The sequence below is a fragment of the Amblyomma maculatum genome, chromosome 2, assembly GCF_055883805.1.
Source record: "Amblyomma maculatum isolate TAMU_Amacu chromosome 2, ASM5588380v1, whole genome shotgun sequence".
NCBI classification, from domain to species: Eukaryota; Metazoa; Arthropoda; class Arachnida; order Ixodida; family Ixodidae; genus Amblyomma; species Amblyomma maculatum.
The window spans coordinates 93,805,545-93,825,481 of NC_139345.1; the positions used below are offsets into that span (position 1 = coordinate 93,805,545).

The following is a 19,937-nucleotide window of genomic DNA, read 5'->3' on the forward strand; positions in this document are numbered from 1 at the left end:
ATGTACCCACTCCTGTAATGACTCGCTCTGAGAGACAACAATATATGTAAATGAAAAAATAAAGAAGGAGGAGGAGGAGGAGGAGGAGGAGGAGGAGGAGGAGGAGGAGGAGGAGCGAGAGTTTCTTTTCAAGCGGTTGCTCGAAGGGGGCTTCACGACAACCTTACCGAAATGCAGGAATGCGAGTAGTAATGCTCCTGATTTAATATTAAAAAATACGAAAATTTTGTTTACCATTTCGTAAAATTTCTTTTTTATCCGTTGGGTTAGGCCACCGAGACTTCTGGCTAAACCGCTGAAGCTGATCTGCGTTTTCCGACTGCTGGACATAAACCGAATAAGAAGGACAAAAGAAAAGAATCTTGTTTTCTGTGGGGACACGAGCTATAACGTTCTTCGTCCAAGCCGGTGCGCCATGAAGTCACCAGAAGCCAATTTAGTCGGCGAAACGACCAGCGCGAGTCGGCGGCTGTGACTCGACGAAAACGAATCGAGCGAGAGGAGAGAAAATTGGGAGCAAAAGTATAAGGCGCAGGGCGAGCGTGGGTTTGCCATCGTTCATCCACTGAGGCCTGCGGCTATTATTTGACGAGAACTCGCGGCGGAAGTACAGGGGGATCACAATGCCGCGACCGTCTTTTTGCCATCGTTCGTCGAGTAATTACATGCAGTACCCTGATGGCCAGGGATGGGCAGCAGGGATTTAGTCTGTACCGCGCCTCGCTGGCCCTTGAACAGGACGGTCAAACCTCGCCGACTTAACTGAAACCTTGTTAGGGTTGCTCGGGAAGCAGGCAAGCATACGGAAAAAGAGAGACGGTGAGCGAATATGATGAAGAGATATAGGAAAGAACCTTGCACATACCAGCAAAACGTTCCTTCCGCGTTAGAATTGCATTAGTGCTTGTCCACAGGAGCATACATTATTTCTTTCTCTTTCATTTTGCATTAGGAAAGCCATGCCTATAAGAGCGACCACCCTTTTATTTCTGTGCTGGGTGAAACGACTCTGAAAACGAAGTAAAGGTGAGTTGGAGTATCGGACGCCACTCGGGAAAAGTGCCTTTACAGGTGTCGTTGCGATGGCGCCCACAACTGAAGACGTTTTGTGTGTCTCTATACGTAACTCGGTTACGAATCGCCCTATGCTCATAGTGCACACCAATAGGGGCAATTTATGGAGAAACTGTAGTGCTTGTCTCAGCCTCTGGCAGTGAGATACGAAGCCGAAATATACACTCTAACGACAGTTTAGTCGATGGCCGTGGAAACGAGTTCACTTTTCATTTTTTTTTTATCTCTGCGCTGAGACTAGGAGCAATATGATAACGTACCACGGAGGGCTGCCCTCATGCTAGAATATTTTTCTTAATTTTTATTCTTTCTAATGAAGTGTAACCGGTGGTTTTTTCGGAAGCATGGCTACCCTTAACTTCAATTAATAGTTGGTTTTAACCATCTTGTGCTATTTAACGTGCGACAGCAGGAATTACACCAGACTAATCGAAGAACAGAGGATCTCTACTGTCCTGCGGACTTCACTATGCCTGGCCTACTGCGGGGCGTCAGATAGATCAGGTTGTACAAAAAACCAGCCCCCATTGAAGTTATGCCTGGGTTTATACCATTGCTCGCATATTAGTGCGTTCTATTGATTTGCAGTTTCCAGAAGAAATTTAATCACATTTTGTTATCTGTGCCAGCACTGATGAGCGAATCAGGAGCGCCTTCTAGAAACAAAACCTTTTTATATTCGTCTCGTCCCACCGAGCATGCTTTCCAGTAGGCCACGCCTTGCTATGAATTTAGACCACAAAGCTCACAAAGCGACGGCCCCCAAGATCTTGGCAGCCCTCGCTTTTTGAACGTTGCGATCTAAACTCATGGCGACGTTTAGCCAATGGGGGAAGCGGGGCCCGGAACATCACAGTAAGAGTGCAGGGACTTTATTAGAATTTTTCTGGAGTAGCTAGAATTCCATAGACGGTGTGCAAAAGCAGCTGATTTCTTTAAAATAGACGGCCCTACATCACTGCCGGCGTGCGTTACGAAACTCTGCATGCTTTATAGTGGTTAAGAAGTGTTAAAATAAGTAAAGTGTCAGTCATGGATGGCAATTGATTGTATGCGTGACCCCGTCTCTTCATTGACGCACTGTGCGATGCAGAGACAATGAGTAAAGCATTATGCGCTTTACATAAAAATTTAAGTGTCACATCTCTTATATTTGTTTGTGCTCACACCGCCCTTTAACGCCGCTGTATTGTATAAGAGAACAATGAGAAAATTAGTAAAATTCTCTGCTAACGTGCGGTTTATGGGAGAAAGAATTGTAAAACGAACCGTTTTATAATTAAAACGTATCACGCATGCACACGGTGACAGGGAATCTCAAACAAGCATAAACTGTTCGACATTATGCTGGAAACAAAGTTCCACTCTTGAGTCATTGCACTTTGACATTACACGGAAAAACCAGTACTGTGCCTGATGCTGCGCCACAAGATAGTTAAACTCATATGCAAACATCTGTGATGAATTAGCGTATTTGGCACTTGCCTTGTGGGGCACTCCTAGAAAACTGGAATTTTTTTTTTTTTTTTCTCAGAGGCAGCGGTGTGGCAACCGCCGATCATACCTTCGTTACGCCCAGCGCTGCAAGTTTATAAAAGCCGTAACCACCGTGTACAAAGCGCAGCAGTGACCCGTTAATGAATGTCACTGTGACCTTGCCCGTTTCACCTCGGTGCTTGACCTAATTATGCACGGTCATTACTCAAACTAGGGTAACCCAGGGACGGCACGGCTTTGACATTATCCTTGCTCGCCGGGCACGCAAGCACACTGCGGTGCTGTAAACTGGCAGCTGTCTGTGACACCGACGAAGTGACCGCCACACGGGTTCCACGTAAACAGCGAAGTGAAATGGAAAAGCTCCACCTTGATGAGACTGAGAATGCACAACTGCTTACGTTAATTCAAAAAGTGCGCGCGTAAAACGATTGCTTGGAAACTATTCTAGCTTTCCCTGTCGCCCAATAGCTATGAATTTATAACTTACATTCTTTGTTGCAAGTATGCATTTTGGACGTGCATTAGGGCTCCAACACAGAAACAGAGAAATTAAGCATAGGTAATCTTGCTCGAAAGTGTTGTTACAAAAGATATTTCGATTTTCGAAATCATATATAGGCGAAAGTAGCGATAATTGTAGAGGTGATGGTATGGGCTCTGGTGTATAATTAGTACGTGACGATTCGTGCAGACACTATTGGAAGAGCCACAGAATCTATTCATTTGCCGGCAGACCTATGAACATTCTTCAAAGTGTGCTGTTGGTGCAATAAAGCTAGAATCACGTCTTTTTCTTTTTCTCACATTAGCATAATGTCAGTAGTGAAGCAGTACGTTTCGAAACCTACAATATTCGAAGTCTAAAATGCGGCCGCTGCTTATAAGTTGGCGCGTTTTTCGAGTATTTAAGAAAGTAGCCACACTGTTCAATTAGTAAAACGAAGATACCGTCGAAAGAGCTTACCGTTGCCATAACCACGCCTATCAGATCGCAAAGAGACGGCCGCGATGTGTTGCTCTGCATAAACACGGCATGTTTGCATTGGTGCCAAATAAGCGTGCATGCCAAGAATGTAGAGACTGCAGTCCGCCGACCTCACAAAGATATATATATATATGAAATCACAACGGGAAGAGGACGCGAGAGTGGAGACCTCCGTCAGCCCGTGTGGTGGCCGCCGCGCTCAATGAACAAAATTTGGAAAAACATATCTGGAAGCACAATTAAGGGGCGGCCTCGAAGAACCGTTGCGAAATGCAAATATTGTTTCTCTGCCCTTATCGGACATGCGTCCGCAATATAAGATAAACGAACTCTCAATTTTGTGCAGTGATCTGGTGTTTCTTTCTTCTAAATCGAGAGCAGAAATGCTTCGATTGCTTTTTCAACGTCCTCCTCAACATTATAACATTTGCGTTATTGGCATCAGGACACATTTGAAGGATTACAGTTTCTCTGACAGTTGCTGTTATATGCATGTATTATAAAAGAAAAATCTACCTTTGAATAAATAGGCTGTTTGGAACCGTGTGACAGGATAAAACTATTGTGCCTAACGAAAACCACAAGACATCATATGATGCAAGAGAAAGACGTAGCGAATACTCAAGGCGTAAGTGCGCGCCTTGTAACAGGCTACTTTAGACCTACATAGCTATTGCCGATTCGGGTAAAACCTATAAATGCGTATCTGGTAAAAGAAAAAAATCTTCTTCGGGAAACAAGCAGACGGATGTAATCAAATTTATTGTAATATGAAGACCTTTTCGCCTCGATTGCCGGCTTATCAGGGGTGAATTACTCTTATACCCCCTATTTATACTGATATTTCTTGGACATCTAATTTTATAATCTTAGCGTGAATAATGTATCTTCATTTCCCACCGTCGTTTTTTTCCGCAGGCTGTATTTATTATGCAATGCGGCGTAGACCGCGTTTTTCCGCGACGACCTGCAATAATGTATGCTGTAGCGCCTCCACTCATCTGTTTAGAAGCGACCAGACAACAAATTGATGCGGCGCCTTCACACACACACACACACACACACACACACACACACACACACACACACACACACACACACACACACACACACACACACACACACACACACACACACACACACACACACACACACACACACACACACACACACACACACACACACACACACACACACACACACACACACACACACACACACACACACGCACACGCACACGCACACACACACACACACACACACACACACACACACACACACACACACACACACACACACACGCACACACACACACACACACACACACACACACACACACACACACACACACACACACACACACACACACACACACACACACACACACACACACACACACACACACACACACACACACACACACACACACACAATAATAACTCCAGCGGACCGTTCAGCGCTTCAACGACATTGTCTGTCGAAGTGTTTCATAGTGTGACCTTCCATGGTATAACCTGCGCAGCATATGATGACAGCGGCCTCTCCTTCGCTTTCCTTGAGGAAGTAAGGGCGTGCAGGCCAATAGCTTCTATGGGTCGAACATTTGGAGCAGTGCTAGAGGGTGCTCAAAGTCAACGACCGATTGCGGTTCGGCCTGCCTTCCTTAGCAGAGCATCTCTGCAACACTGGTAGTGCAGCAATAATTCTGCGCCGTTGCCACCACAGGGATTTACGATTGTCATCGGAAGATCGACGAGGCCGTTTCAGGGAGTAGTTTTGTCGTGATCGGTTCCTCAAGATAGTACTACGCCCATCCAATTATACCTTTCTTAATCAGTGTTTAATCAGCTGAAGAACAGGGCAGCGCGCGCTCTATAAACCTAGCGGCATTGCATGCCGCGGTGGGCTTTTTCACGATGCTTTTTCGCCGTTGCTTCTCCAGTTCTAGTAAGCATGTCAGGCAGCCAGAAGACCCAGATTATAAACAGTGGTTATATTTTTCTGCAAACCAGGAAAATATTCAATCAAAAGTACATTATTATTATAATTGTTCTGCGAAGTGAGTTTTGGGAGGGTTCACTATTTGGGCCAATTTTCGCCTTGGGAACATCCTAGGGACCTGCTTTTTTAGGGGCGATTCCTTCCTGGGACGTCTTTACTTACACACAGCTTAATCATTCCTTCGAAGCCCCACTTAAAACTAATGAAGTGAATCGCCAGCATTCTTAGAAATGCATGGCATTTCCGCTTCCCATGATAGTCGCCACCACTTGTGCATGTGGTCGCGGCGTACGAAAAGCTAATGCGCTTTGTGCATTCTCGGCACAAAACTTTCCAGAAAAGCAGAAAGACGCTCCCTGTGCACACTTATTTGTTTGCCGTACTTTTGATGTGAACGTACCAGAAGCGCTGAGTGAATTGCAGCGAGAAATTCTAACCCCTACTCGTAGCTTTCCTAAAAGCATGTACTGTAACTCCTCTGGCAAGCAATTCAAAAGTCTGAGCGGCAAAGCCAGCGTGGGTGACAGCGTGTTCGTACTAATACTACCCGTGGAACCTTTAAGCAGGGCTCAAACGTTTATCATGTTCGTTATTAATGCCACTTGCTATGGAGACTTAGTTTCTCTTTCGCTGTGTGAGCAGGAATAACAAGACCGCTACTCGAGGCTACCTCGTGGGTGGAGAGAACAACACACTAGAGGTTCAGTCAATAGAGTGATATATAAAGAAATCTCAAGGTAAAGCATCTAAGAATATAAAAAATGGCGCTCTTACTGCGCTCCTTGGAATGCCAAGCAATGCTAACGGAAGTCATTAGGAGGCGACGAAGAGATGTAGACATTAACGGTTTCGCGATATACTTCTGATGGACCGTAAAGCTCCCTAAAGGCGTAAGGGGGCTGGCGTATCGACACTTACATGCCCGGAGCGACAGTAGTTTGGGCCTTGGTGGCAACCTAATTCGAAATGTTTTGCTTCAATTTTTCCGCTTTATTTGAACGTCGGAAATTCCCACTAAAAAGAACGAAAAAGTTGCGCGGCCTGAAAACAGGAAGAACCTCGTTTTCTTAGCCAAAAAAAGCAAACGCAGCAACGCCCATATTACAGAATGAAGCACTCGTGCGCCAAGGAACGGAATAAAATTTTCTCGCTTCGCATTCGCCTCTCCCTGTTTCATCTCATGGAGACAATTTGCGCTTCGCATGAGGCGGCTCTTCTCGCGGCTCAGACACAAGGTTTAAAAACAAGTCAGTAAATAAAGAACACAAAAAAGGTAAGTGATAGCCGTGTATATAGGCTTGTTTTCAACAAAGCGCTCCGTTCTTTGATATGTTTTCATTACACGCTGCTTCGCCTAACGGTGAATACCACGCTCTCTACACTGGCATACTGTAGCTTGGCTTTTACCCTGCTCTTACCAGGAACAACCGTGGCGCAATAAGTGAAGACAAAACAAGCAAAATTTTGGCGAGCAGCAAGAAGAGGATGGAGCTCGAAGATAACGATGCGAATTCCTGTCGTGATCGGAATTCTCCGAGGCGCCAGGGATCGGTGGGGAAAAAAGGGGAGAAAAGAAGAGGGAAAAGAAAATTGCGGGCGTGCCGCTCGCATCCGGCCCGGCAGTAGCCCAAGAACAGCCTCAATTTCCCTGCTTGCATGTTGAGCCGGCCCAGTTCCTTCTGCGTTGCGAAAATTTGGTGCCGGGTAATACAAGCGCCTTTTTTTTGTTTGTTTTCCGTATGTCCTGCGCCGAATGGCTCGGAAGGAGAACAAAGTTGCGCCAGCTAACTATAGCGCAGCGTGGGCTCGCCGAATACAACTCACCCAGGGACACTGCGATCTACCTTGGACGCTTGTTTCAAGACTTTTTCGTATCTTAAGCAAAAAGACGAAATGATTAGCATTGATGGAACTCCCATTTTTGGTAGTATAACACACACACACACACACACACACACACACACACACACACACACACACACACACACACACACACACACACACACACACACACACACACACACACACACACACACACACACACACACACACACACACACACACACACACACACACACACACACACACACACACACACACACACACACACACACACACACACACACACACACACACACACACACACACACACACACACACACACACACACACACACACACACACACACACACACACACACACACACACACACACACACACACACACACACACACACACACACACACACACACACACACACACACACACACACACACACACACACACACACACACACACACACACACACACACACACACACACACACACACACACACACACACACACACACACACACACACACACACACACACACACACACACACACACACACACACACACACACACACACACACACACACACACACACACACACACACACACACACACACACACACACACACACACACACACACACACACACACACACACACACACACACACACACACACACACACACACACACACACACACACACACACACACACACACACACACACACACACACACACACACACACACACACACACACACACACACACACACACACACACACACACACACACACACACACACACACACACACACACACACACACACACACACACACACACACACACACGCACGCACACACACGCGCGCGCGCACACGCACACACACACACACACACACACACACACACACACACACACACACACACACACACACACACACACACACACGCACGCACGCACACACACACACACACACACACACACACACACACACACACACACACACACACACACACACACACACACACACACACACACACGTATGCACGCACGCACGCACACAGACACACACACACGCCCACACGCACATACACGCACAGATGCGCGCGCACACATACGCACGCACGTCGTCTCCATCAGACCTGTTTAATGGACAAGCATGTTCTATTTCGCCCCGCCGCGGTGGCGCTCGACTGCTGTACCCAAGGATGCGGGATTGAATCCTGACCTCGGCGGCTGCTTTTCGAATGATGCGACATTAAACCTCCCAAAACAAAACCAAGTCATTTTATTTCGCACAAACGCAGCGCTGCAGATCGGTTTCGAGGAGCAGCAAAACACACACTATAAGCATACCTAGCTATGGAAATTAAATATTCGTGCATATACAAACGTAAACATTCCTAAAGGTATAACAGTATACCGCTCAAGTGCCCTTTACGTACATTTTGTATGTATATCTGCAGGTTCCAGTCTACCATTTTATTTGGAAAATTATTCTACACTGTTTATGCCTTCATGTATATTGCCATTCATTGTTGTATATGTCATCATCACGAACTGCAAATTTTATTCTGAATGTAAATACTGATTTTTGATGTATTTGTTCCTTAGGATGCATCTTATGTGCACTTTCATTTGTTGTTAATCATGCGTATTTCCTGTTTTGGTCGCCGCTCATGTGAATGCCTAATGTGAACGTCTAATGCCTAATAAAACTTTTTCTAAACACCAGTCTACCTTCACAAATCTTTCATCCCAATTTCGTTTTCATCGAGATTTTGAGAGATAAAGAGTGTTTTGCTACTTACACGTTCTCAACGCTACATTATTAATAAAAGGTGAATCTCGTCGCATCGAATGGCCAAAGTATCTAAAAAATTTAACGAGCTTTTCCTCACTCCTCAGAAGGTTGGAATTCGCCCCTTGAGTAGTAGCTTGTAGAGTCCGTCCAGACGTCCTGCACCTGTGGAATTCATAGTGTAAGAAGGCTTTTTTTTTTGCAAGTGGAGCCGCCCTCGAGGGAAACAGTGCAGTGGCACGATGCTGTGATCCGTCGGGAAAAGTAGAAGCACTGATGCAACATCTATCTTTTCACTTGTGTCCCCTCAAGCCCATAACTAAAGGAATTGCTCAAACTTGCTTCGAACAAGCGCCTGCACGAGCAATCTGAGACTTGCCCAAGATAATAATAATAATAATAATAATAATAATAATAATAATAATAATAATAATAATAATAATAATAATAATAATAATAATAATAATAATAATAATAATAATAATAATAATAGTAATAATAATAATAATAATAATAATAATAATAATAATAATAATAATAATAATAATAATAATAATAATATTAATAATAATAATAATAATAATAATAATAATAATAATTGGTTGACAGGAAAGGAAGTAAGGGGCAGTACCTGTCATATTTGTTTCTGTGGACAACTGACCGCGCTGTTAGGGAAGAAAGGAAGGTGGGAATGAAAGCGGAAAGAGAGAAAGGGGTGCCATATTGGAGGGCTTCGGATTTGCTAAGACTTCCTCAAGAAACAAGAAAAGCGCGTTGGAAGTGTCTAGAAGGTTACAAAATGACATGTCATGGCAGCGCGACTCTTTTCTTTTCCGTCGTATACATCCTTTTTTTTTTGTTGTAGCTGTACACTTTCTCCTCCACTTATTTGATCTGACAGCTCGTTTGCCAGGCGCCCCCTTTTTTATCTCTAGTCCCCCGGCAAGCGGCTCGCAAAATAGTTTAATGAGAGATGACATGGGTGGACGGCGGTTCGCAAGCCCCGGTTTGAGCTGCTCCGAAATAGAAAAAGAAAGGGGAGGGAGCGTAGAATAATAATAAAAAAAAAAACGCTTGAAAATGTAAAATACGCGTCACATTAGTCAAATAACCATTGCTCAATGTTCACGAAGCTGTACCCGTACGCATTCGTCTCGTTGATTTCGGTTCGCAGGCTCGCGTATTTTCTGGACTTAAATACCAAGCGACATTGACGAGCGAACGCAACCGTCTGTGTCGCTTTGCAAACATGGTTTATAAGCCAGTAGATGACGCTTAGAGTTCATTTTTTTGATCCTCTTAATGGAGACAGGTTTGCGCGTCCAGCGCTCAATAACTCGATAAACGGCCAACGTGCCAACTGGGAACGTTGGGAAATCAGCAAGAGCGAATGCGGTATCGGAGGTCGCTTTTCTTTTCTTTTCTTTCTTTCTTTCTTCAAATATTTGAGAGGCAGCCACAAGTGCATTCGCGTATGTCAGCCGGTGACCGTTCTGTTGAATCGGTTATCGTACAGGTTGCCGGCTGAAAAATTTGCTGCTGAATCGTCAAACGGGTTGCGTTGATTGTGAACGCACGGAAGGTCACCATGGGGAGGAAGAAAATTGCCGAGTTCTGTCCGGCATTTTGAAACCTGTCTCCGGTCCATTCGACACTTTCGCCGGTCTATAATAACGATTCAAATTTCAAATATTGACGTGTTAAACGGTCTTGAAGTCGGCTGTGGTGGAAGTGATTTGTTTAACTAGTGTCGTCGAGCTGAGGATTCGATTGCCGTTTGCGTGCGCGCGGTTGCAAAGCGATGAAACATGAAATGTGCCCTATCGAAAGAAACGTCCATTGAAAACATCCGGGCGCTTTCACATAACTGTACCCCCCCCCCCCCCCCCCTTTATAAAAAAGTAACAACGCGCTGGAAAAGACCGACGGGGACAGTGCAAGCAATACCAGTAAATCAAGCATGCATGCGAAGGGCGAGTTTAACCCCTTTCTATCTTTGAACGCCATTTCGCTAATCGTTTGTACGAACGGGATTGCCTGGAAACAAAACACATTTTGAATGTACAACTATACATGTACAAGCTATACAAGCTATACAACCGCTGAACGTACCGAAAAACCTGCGGCCTGTTGTTTTGTCTCCATCAAGAATATTTCTGCTTACCCTCTTTGCTCCAGCGGCTTATATTTAATATTTTCCTACCTGAGCAAAACAGATGCAGTCGTCACAGAGCTTCCCCCATAAACGTCGCCTTCCTCGATGTATGTTCCGTACTTGGAAAAAAAAACAAAGAAAATAGCGGTAGAATATGTTTCGCGTTACTTCTCGTTTCACCCCCTCCACCTCTTTTTTTATCTTCTTTTGCGCCCGTCTACCAGGCAAACCTCGCAATTTTTGTCACCTTGTAAATGGAGGCCATGCACATGCTGAATGTGCAAACAATGGCACTCCATGAAAACAAAGAACAATAAAGATGACCGAGAAATACATGTAAACGAGACGAGGGAAACGACCCGGCGAAACAACGGCTCGTGAAGGTTGATTCGAGATGATAAACTACGCCAGGGCACGCCGGAGACGACAGAACAAACTCGGTACAGACCCCGTACTTTCCCGCGGAGCTGAGCGAAAACACAACATCAGTAAAGCGATCGTGATAGCCCGGAAGAAGATGAAGAGGAAGGATGGGAGACAAAGGAACGACGGGCAACGATGCGCCCTCGAAGGAATCTGCTAGCCGAGCGCATCACGAGCGCCGAACCGGTAAACAAACAAAATACAATGGCGGCCGCTTCTCAGAGGGAAACAAGGAGAGAGGCTTCTGAGGGAAGAAGGGAAACTCTGCCTGCCGCTCCTTGGTCGGAGAAGGAGCGTTCCTGTCCCGCGGGAAAATCTGCACGTGCAGCAGGGAAAATTTCCTGATGGTCCGTGCATGCTGCGTTCTCGTTTTATGCTTGGCTCTTGTTTGTGCGACCGTACGCTGTAGCCAGGTCCTAACGGCATCCGCAGCGCATCCGTTGGCCGAGCAGCATTGCGTGCTCCAAAATGCTCGCCACACCTCGGTCCACATCGCTCGTAAGCCGCGAGATGCGATCGAATTGACAGAGGCATGTTTACCACGGTCAGCAGCAACCAAAAAAACCTATCTCGAACTTTTCTTCGTGTGCACAGGATGTGCGCGTGCAGCGAATGGTTCAGATACGTTTGGAAGTATTTAGGAATAAAGGAAAAGAATGGGGCTTGTCATCAAAGAAGCATAGTCAAACCTCAAATTGTTTCGTACTGAATATGCAACTCTCCCAAAACACAGCTCGCATGGCACGAGAAAGCGGAATCGAAGTTCTCTGGCATTACTGGGTAAAGCAAGCCTTTATTTCAACTACACGAACAAACAAGGAGGATGAACTCAGCACTTGCACATATCTGACTCCAAGAGTCATTGATGGCGTTCGTGGTAACTACAAAGGACCATTGCAATAAAAGTCGAAATTTCGTTTCTTGAGCAACATCTGGCTGCTACTTGTTAGTGCGCATACGCTACAGCCTCCAATGATAGGCGATGAGAAGCCATTACTCTTGTTTGCGAAGAACCACGGCTGTATACATACCGGTTTTGAGGAGCACGCTTCAGTATGAAGGAGGGATTGAGCTGTTGTTTGCGTGCTTAGCACGTAGGCTATTCGTACATTTTGCAGGGAAGATTACGTTAAGAAAACGAGGAAAGACACTGTATGCTCTTTATGCTGGATGGAGATCTGAAACGTGCTGCGAGAGGTGAGGGAGGGGGTGGCTGTAGCACTTTTATTTAAACCGCGTCTATATTAGACAGTCTTACAATAAATGGTCAGGTCCCTGTCAGCGAGCCATAGGGGAAAGGTGGAGGTGGAGCTAAAGGAATGGTGAGTGAACTAAGAGCTGCGTGGTATCGTTGGGCGTTCCAAATCGGTGATGTATGTGAACAGTTAGAGCACAGGAGTGACGAATTGTACCGGCAATAATATAGCTTGGTCGGTTTATGAAGAAGGTTTAGTTTTATGAGGCGAATGATGTGAGCTGCGGGGACCGATAAGCTTCAGTACAGCGGGGGTAAATCAGATAATTCCAATATCTGGTAAGCGTAGTATTCCTGGACTGCGTGCTCGTAAGCCCAGAATGTGTCTCCTGTGGTCGGCTCGTTCATGGGATTTCCGGCGTCCGGCAGGTACACAGTAGCGCAAGCAAGCTGCTGAGCCAGCTGTTTGTCGGGAATGCACCTGTGGTTTGTGAGCTCAAGATTGGCTTTTGTATCTAAGGCCGACTGAGGAAAGATGGGGAGGTGGTATACACAGGAGCATGAGAATAAATAAATAAATAAATAAATAAATAAATAAATAAATAAATAAATAAATAAATAAATAAATAAATAAATAAATAAATAAATACATAAATAAATAAATAAATAAATAAATAAATAAATAAACATTAAATAAAGAATAAATAAAATTAAATAAAAATTAAATAATAAATAAAAATTCAATAAATAAAGTATGAAGAAAAGAGGAAAAGAGAGAGAAAGAAATAGAATTATAAGAAAGACGCCAGGAAGAAAAAGGAAGAAAATTATGATTAGAGCGAGAAAAAAGAAAAATGCTGGACAGAAAAAAAAGAAAGAAGGAAAAAAAAAGAAATAAATAAAAAAGGCTGAGGGAGCCCACCATTTTCTCAGTGTCTCCATTCTGCGTCTGGGAGAAGCTTGCTCCCACAGAACCCCAAAATAAACACCGCAAAGTCGGCAACTAAATGACAACTAGGCACCAAGCAGATGTCATACGCCACTCGGCAGTACATAACAGCGACTTCTGCTTTTGCGGCCGCAAAAGATAGGAATAAGAACCATGTAATGTAAACCTGCTGGCGTAGGAACTAAGTGGAAATCAGCTTGGGGCTGCATTGGCGACTACGTTTAGACACGAGCCTAGCGTCGATTTTGACTGCTGCAACTGCAGACATCGGACCAACGACATGCCCGAAGTGTTCCACACCAGCTGCAGAAGTGGACGTTCGCCACCTGCCATGGACTTGTGCAGGGACAAGGGCATCAAGGACACAGGTTCTGCGCGAAGTGGGACTAACCACAACAAGGGAAGAGGACTTTTCTAAATGGCTCACCGACAACGCTAAGAGCGGGAGCCTGCTCCGGTTCCTCACGGAAAACCATTTACATGAGTTTATATAATATGCCTTATGGCAAGCTTGCGTACAAAAAAAAAACAAAAAAAAACTGTTGATACAGAGCGATCACGCACTGCGTTGACCTGCGCTGTTACCGGTGGGACTATGCGAGTCTTTGTTCAAGGTACATGCAGAGTAGAAATACGGACTTTCGCATCATTACGTCGCATCCATGCTCCACGGTTAATGAGCCTGCAACAGCGCCTGCACATAGAGATAACATACTGGATCTTTAGTCTGCGGATAGTGCTGGGATTCTGCATTTATCTAGTTATTATTTAGTTAGGAGTGCGGTGGGTGCTTGGGGGGGGGGGGGGGGGGGGCGAGGGCTTGGAATTGATTAATTTAGTCAGAGCGGTTCTATTGTGCCATTTATTTGCTTTCGTGCTCACTGTCGAGCGAGAAGAGCTACGGATAAGGCTTTCAGCAGTTCACTTTCGCTACAGCACTTCATTCACAGTACGGACAAGGAGACAGTTTAGGTAAAGTATCTGCTCAAGAAGGGAGTAGTCCGGCTCTTCCTTTTGCACGCACGCCCGCACGCACGCACGCAGCGCCCCCTCCCCCGCAAACACGCTCTCTCTCTCTCTCTCACTCACTCACTCTCTTTCTCTCTCTCTCTATTCCACCGTCTCACTTTGCATTAACAAATCGACTGAGTGCACTGAATCGTGTCGCCATTGTGCTCGTAGACCAGTTGCCGCAAGCGCAGTGTTCTCCGATCGGAGCTCCTTCATCTTGGCCACGGTTTTGTGGCGAATGCAAAATGGGTCACCGCTCCGGCCGAGTCGTGCGTCTTCCCAGAAAGTGCGCAACACGAAGGGGGACAGCCCGCCAATAGACGAGCTGTAACGTAATCCGATTGACAAGAAAAAAGAAGGCGCATCTCCGCGGGTGATACATGAGGGCGATTGCGCCAGCTTGCACAGGACGATGCCGTTGGTTTATCCACTCAACGAAAAAAAAAAAAAAAAAAAAAAAACAGCTCGTTGCGCACTCCTCCGCGAAAAACACGGACACCACACTCTTACTCAGGCACTCTTCGTTAATGTCGTTGCAGTTTCCCCACCGCGGCGACTCCGGGGGCCCCATAGTGGTGAACGTAGAGCCTATAATCCCCCGAGTGGCTCCGAACGCAGGCTCTCTCTTCTAATTAAGACTAATTGCACCTGACGTTTGAAGTGTCTCGCTTCGCTTCGTTTGTGCTTCGTTTATTACATCGCCGCGTAGCATGAGAAGGGACGCCCGTGTAGCCTGAGCGTATAACTATTAATTCCCACCGTTGTCCCTCCTTTTCAGAGAGCCTGTTAGCGGCGAGCAGCCAATGCCTCTTGGGTTGCTTCCATAACTTGACACAGCAGACAGAGAATAAAGCTTATTTACAACTTAATCATTCATTCGTGGCACAAAAGAACTAATGGAAAGTTCGGAACATCGAGCAAACCCAAATGCTCTATCATACAGTTGTTCGAGAAAAAAAAAAAAAGAAAGATCATATTAATGCGCTGCGCTCGGGAACAGATGGAAACAAACATATAAAAAGAGAAGACAAGGAACGAGAAAGAAGTATTGTCCTTTCAGACTCTCATGTCTCTTGCTTTGTTCGTCAGAACGTTAGTTATTCTCTATTTTTCTTCTTCTCCTTGTACGCAGGGTATAGACTCGAGAGGTCTTAAAAAAAAAAAGAAAAAAAAAAACATGCCTGCTTCAGTGAGCGGAGTTTGCACAAAAACGGATTACACCGTAATTTCGGAGCTGTCAGGCACACCGTTGTATTCTCTGTCCCTCTTTCCACTTTTTCCTCACCGCTTCACAGTGACCCTTCTACTCTTTTCTCTTCTTTTTGAACGAGCAAGTCTCCAGTTTCGTTCCATATCATGTCGTTATACAAAAGATCCATTGGACCGTGCTTCAAGAATGCATGGCTGGCTTAGTGGATGGATGTTGTCGATCAGCCGTCTTCAGCCTTGTTAGTGTGCCCCGGCTCATTTTTTTCTCTCCTGTCGGGCCAAGCCGCTCAAGTGATTCTATGCAATCACCCCAATGTCAGCTTTGTGTGCGTTTTTTTTTTTCTGGTTCACCACACCGCTGAAGCGCATGCCTACACGCTCATATAAAGGAGCTTGAATTGATAATTAGATGAAACCCAGTTAGGGCTCTTCATGTGAGATTCACCGTTGTGCGACTGCGCTCACTCCGTTGTGGGGGCCCTTGGAAACAACGGCCGAGTACGAACACTTGAGACGACAGCTGGCCTCCTGTGGTAAATGGAATAATAAAAAAAAAATCAGTGTAGTTAAACTTAACGAGACAAATCTTGTTTAGAGGATTGAACTTCCTTTTTATCTAACATGCGCAAGAATTTAACTCAGACCTGCGTAGTAATGACCTTCTTGTACTTTGGCCGCGTCCATATTTTGGCCAGGTCGTGTAACAGATCGTCCCACTGTTTTGGTGTTACCTGCCTCCTGTCTCACGTATGCTGGCAAGCAGTGCTATATAATAATTGGGAACAGTCATAGACTGGGCATCGAAAAGTCATGGGCTGTCACTGTAGCCTTTTCTTGGCTGTAGCTTTTTTGTCTCTCCAACGAATATGTTTCAGAATATTATCCTCTGCCTTGTCACAGATGACTGCTATGTCGAAGTGGCTGCCAAACCTAGGAAGCCGCCGGCAACAAAATTCGTTTGTACAGAAGGTTGCAGAATGCTTGAAGAATGTCGAAGGCAAAAAAGAATTGTCGCCTTGAAACGAGGCTTTGCTTTAAAACTCACACACAAAAATTTTATACTGTTAACGTGAATTTCCTCAAATCATCAGCTATGCCCGAGCCATTTATATATACGTGTTATAAATCGGTTGCAAAGAGTATACGCTGGTTAAGCCTAAAATGACTCTGATGACAAACCGAACTGCGCTTATATCGACAGAATACCAATTCACAAGAACAAAGATGGTAGTTTTGCTGAAAGCGCATGTTTTATTAGCTGCATGAAAATTTTAAGCAAGAAAATACTAGACTCCCGCCCAGAGGCCGTTTACACAAGGGGAACTACGGTGCACTAACTCTTTTTTTTTTTTTTTTGGTAGTCGAGGATCTCAGAGGCCGCGCTGAAACAAGCTATGCTTCAAAACCTCACCAGTTTGAATTGAGTAAGCCGGATTTGTTTTTTCCGGTTCATTTTTCTCTGCAGCGAATGCACCTGTCCGCTGCCGGACGAAGATCAACACACCCAGAAAGATGCGCGCGATACATTTAAAAGAAAATAAAAATAAGATCGAGTTGCCCTCGGCATGCCCCCCCTCCTTCCCCCAACAAAAAGAAGAAACTCGTCGTCGTGACGTCACAGCGATGCGTTCGCGACAACCTTTTGCCAAGTCAACATACGTGGCTTATACAGTGAATGACGAGAAGAAGCGTATTGCTTGGTGCGCAAAAGCGTGATGCCAAAGAGAACGTATCGGAGATACCTTAGTGACTAAAGCAAAATAGTTGAACAAAGGCGAAGGCGGGTAACGCGCACGATCTTCATCACTTTATGCATCAAAGATCTCCTGTTGATGTTGACGAGAAACCAAGTGGATTTGAAGGGATGCAGCGCGAAGGAGAAATTGTAATAACGAATATGGGGTCGTTTAATTATGTCATTCATCTTTGATGTTGCGCATATTTTCACAATTTTTCGGGTAGCCAAAGTATAAAAACTGAGAAAGCAGTGAAATATTACGACGAATAAACAGTTGAAGTTCACGCGCGCAACATATTTTGGTGTTTGTTTCTGTCCCTTGTTTATCTGAGTGGTGCCTAAGTGCAGAGCGCCCAGTGCTTTTAAGATGCACTATCAACAAATCACCTTTGTATCTTGCTAACGCTGAGGCTGAGTGTTGTAATGCGACACCCTTAAAATCTAAATTTCTAGGTCGTGTTGTCAGAAAAAGAAAAAAAAAAAAGATTTCAAAGACGAAAGGAACTGAATCGTGTCCACCTCCGCATTCGAACCATCATCCTTCCGTTTCCCAACCAACCATGCCACGGGCGGAATCGACGAACGGACTAGTGGATATCGATTCTCTCGGACAGTCGTCAGTCTGTCGGAAAATACTGATGGACGGACAATTGTCGTTGACTGCAACTTTTTAGCGAAATTCCTGCTACCGCGTAGGTGCATCAGCGTCATAATTCGGCCCTTTTAAATACTGCAACGTCCAAAAGTCGTAGTTTTTTTCGTTAACATGAACGAAATAAGCTGCTTATTTTGGCTATCGCGGTGACATTGCTCTCTCCCTTTACTCAGCAGTAGCGTTTGTATTTCTACAAAAATTTAACTTTTTTTACGGCCGTAAATTTTACTGCAAACGAAAAAAAAAACGAACAAATAAAAGAGTTCACCGTTGTTACGCGAGGCGTGTCGCTCACTGAAGAACGGTCTATTGTGCGGACGAGCTCATATCGCTTGCGCGATTCTGAAAAGACCTGAACCCGCTAGGATCCTCGTTTACGGTGATCGGAGAACTATAAAAGAACAAAATGCGGAAGGCACCCGAAAACATATTGATCGCGTCTGTACTGCTGTTGCTTCAGTTCTTTGTGCTCTTGCAGGACTGCTGTCGGCTGATCAACACAATAGCGTCCCAAGATTGCTACTGGGTTACTTTAGGTTACTAAGGTGCATAGAAATTGAAGATAGGAAAGCACACAGTATAGGTGTTGGTAACCAAGCGATCACCTCTCTGCTAGAGAAATGCATTCACATGCATAGGCGGCTATTTGATCTCCGGCATAATAATGAGCTGAGAAGTGCAGTGTGCGCGACATTACAGCTAAAGCGAAGACTGATTGTAAAGTATAGTTACGCAGCCAACAATAGCGTCTAGCTTGTGCCTCCGGCCTACAATTATATCTGTACTCTCAGTTATGAATCCCTTTTAGATTTAAATTAATTTACATACACCTTCCATCGCACACGTATCGTGCTCTCAAAGTTACCTCGAAATAGTGACTCAACTGGTATTTACATGTGTTTGTTATGACGGGGATGCCGTTGTGTAAACACGATGTCAACAGGAGGCAGTTGCAAAGTTCTAAGAAAGCCGCGAATCATAAAGGCTAACGCCTTGCGGCGCTTAGGGGAGTGTGAAGGTGGATACGCTTTGTGCATACACCCGGGCACGTTTTTGTTGCCTCATGCATGCTTTTGTGCGGTTGTACCATTCTATGCTCTGCACTCCTCGTTTCCTGTGTTCACCTTGACAGTGCTTTCTGACATGCATCCAGCCCCACATTATTGAACGAAGTGTGCACCTTTGTTGAAATCGTACCCATTTGTTCAAATCGTTCACAAGTTCAAGCACTAGGCGGAAATGAAAGTGTGGACTAATGAAAGGCAGCAGCGAGGAGGCACAGCGTGCGATTAAAAAAAAAAAAAAAAGACATTGCGTTGGAGATTATCGGATGCATTTTTTTCCACTGAAATCAGTGTTTTTTGAAGAAAAAGTTTGCAGAGATTGAAATTTGGCCTGGCACATGGTGT

At 45.0% G+C, this 19,937-nt stretch overlaps 1 protein-coding gene across 2 annotated transcripts in view; it reads right to left on the reverse strand.

Moving 5' to 3' along the window:
* Positions 1-19,937, reverse strand: part of Elk (Eag-like K[+] channel) — a 365,673-nt gene that overhangs the window by 143,353 nt on the left and 202,383 nt on the right. For both annotated transcript variants that reach the window (XM_084594747.1, XM_084594746.1), the window contains one exon: positions 16,581-16,663. The gene's annotated coding sequence lies outside the window, so the exon portion shown is untranslated. The remainder of the gene's footprint in view (positions 1-16,580; positions 16,664-19,937) is intronic.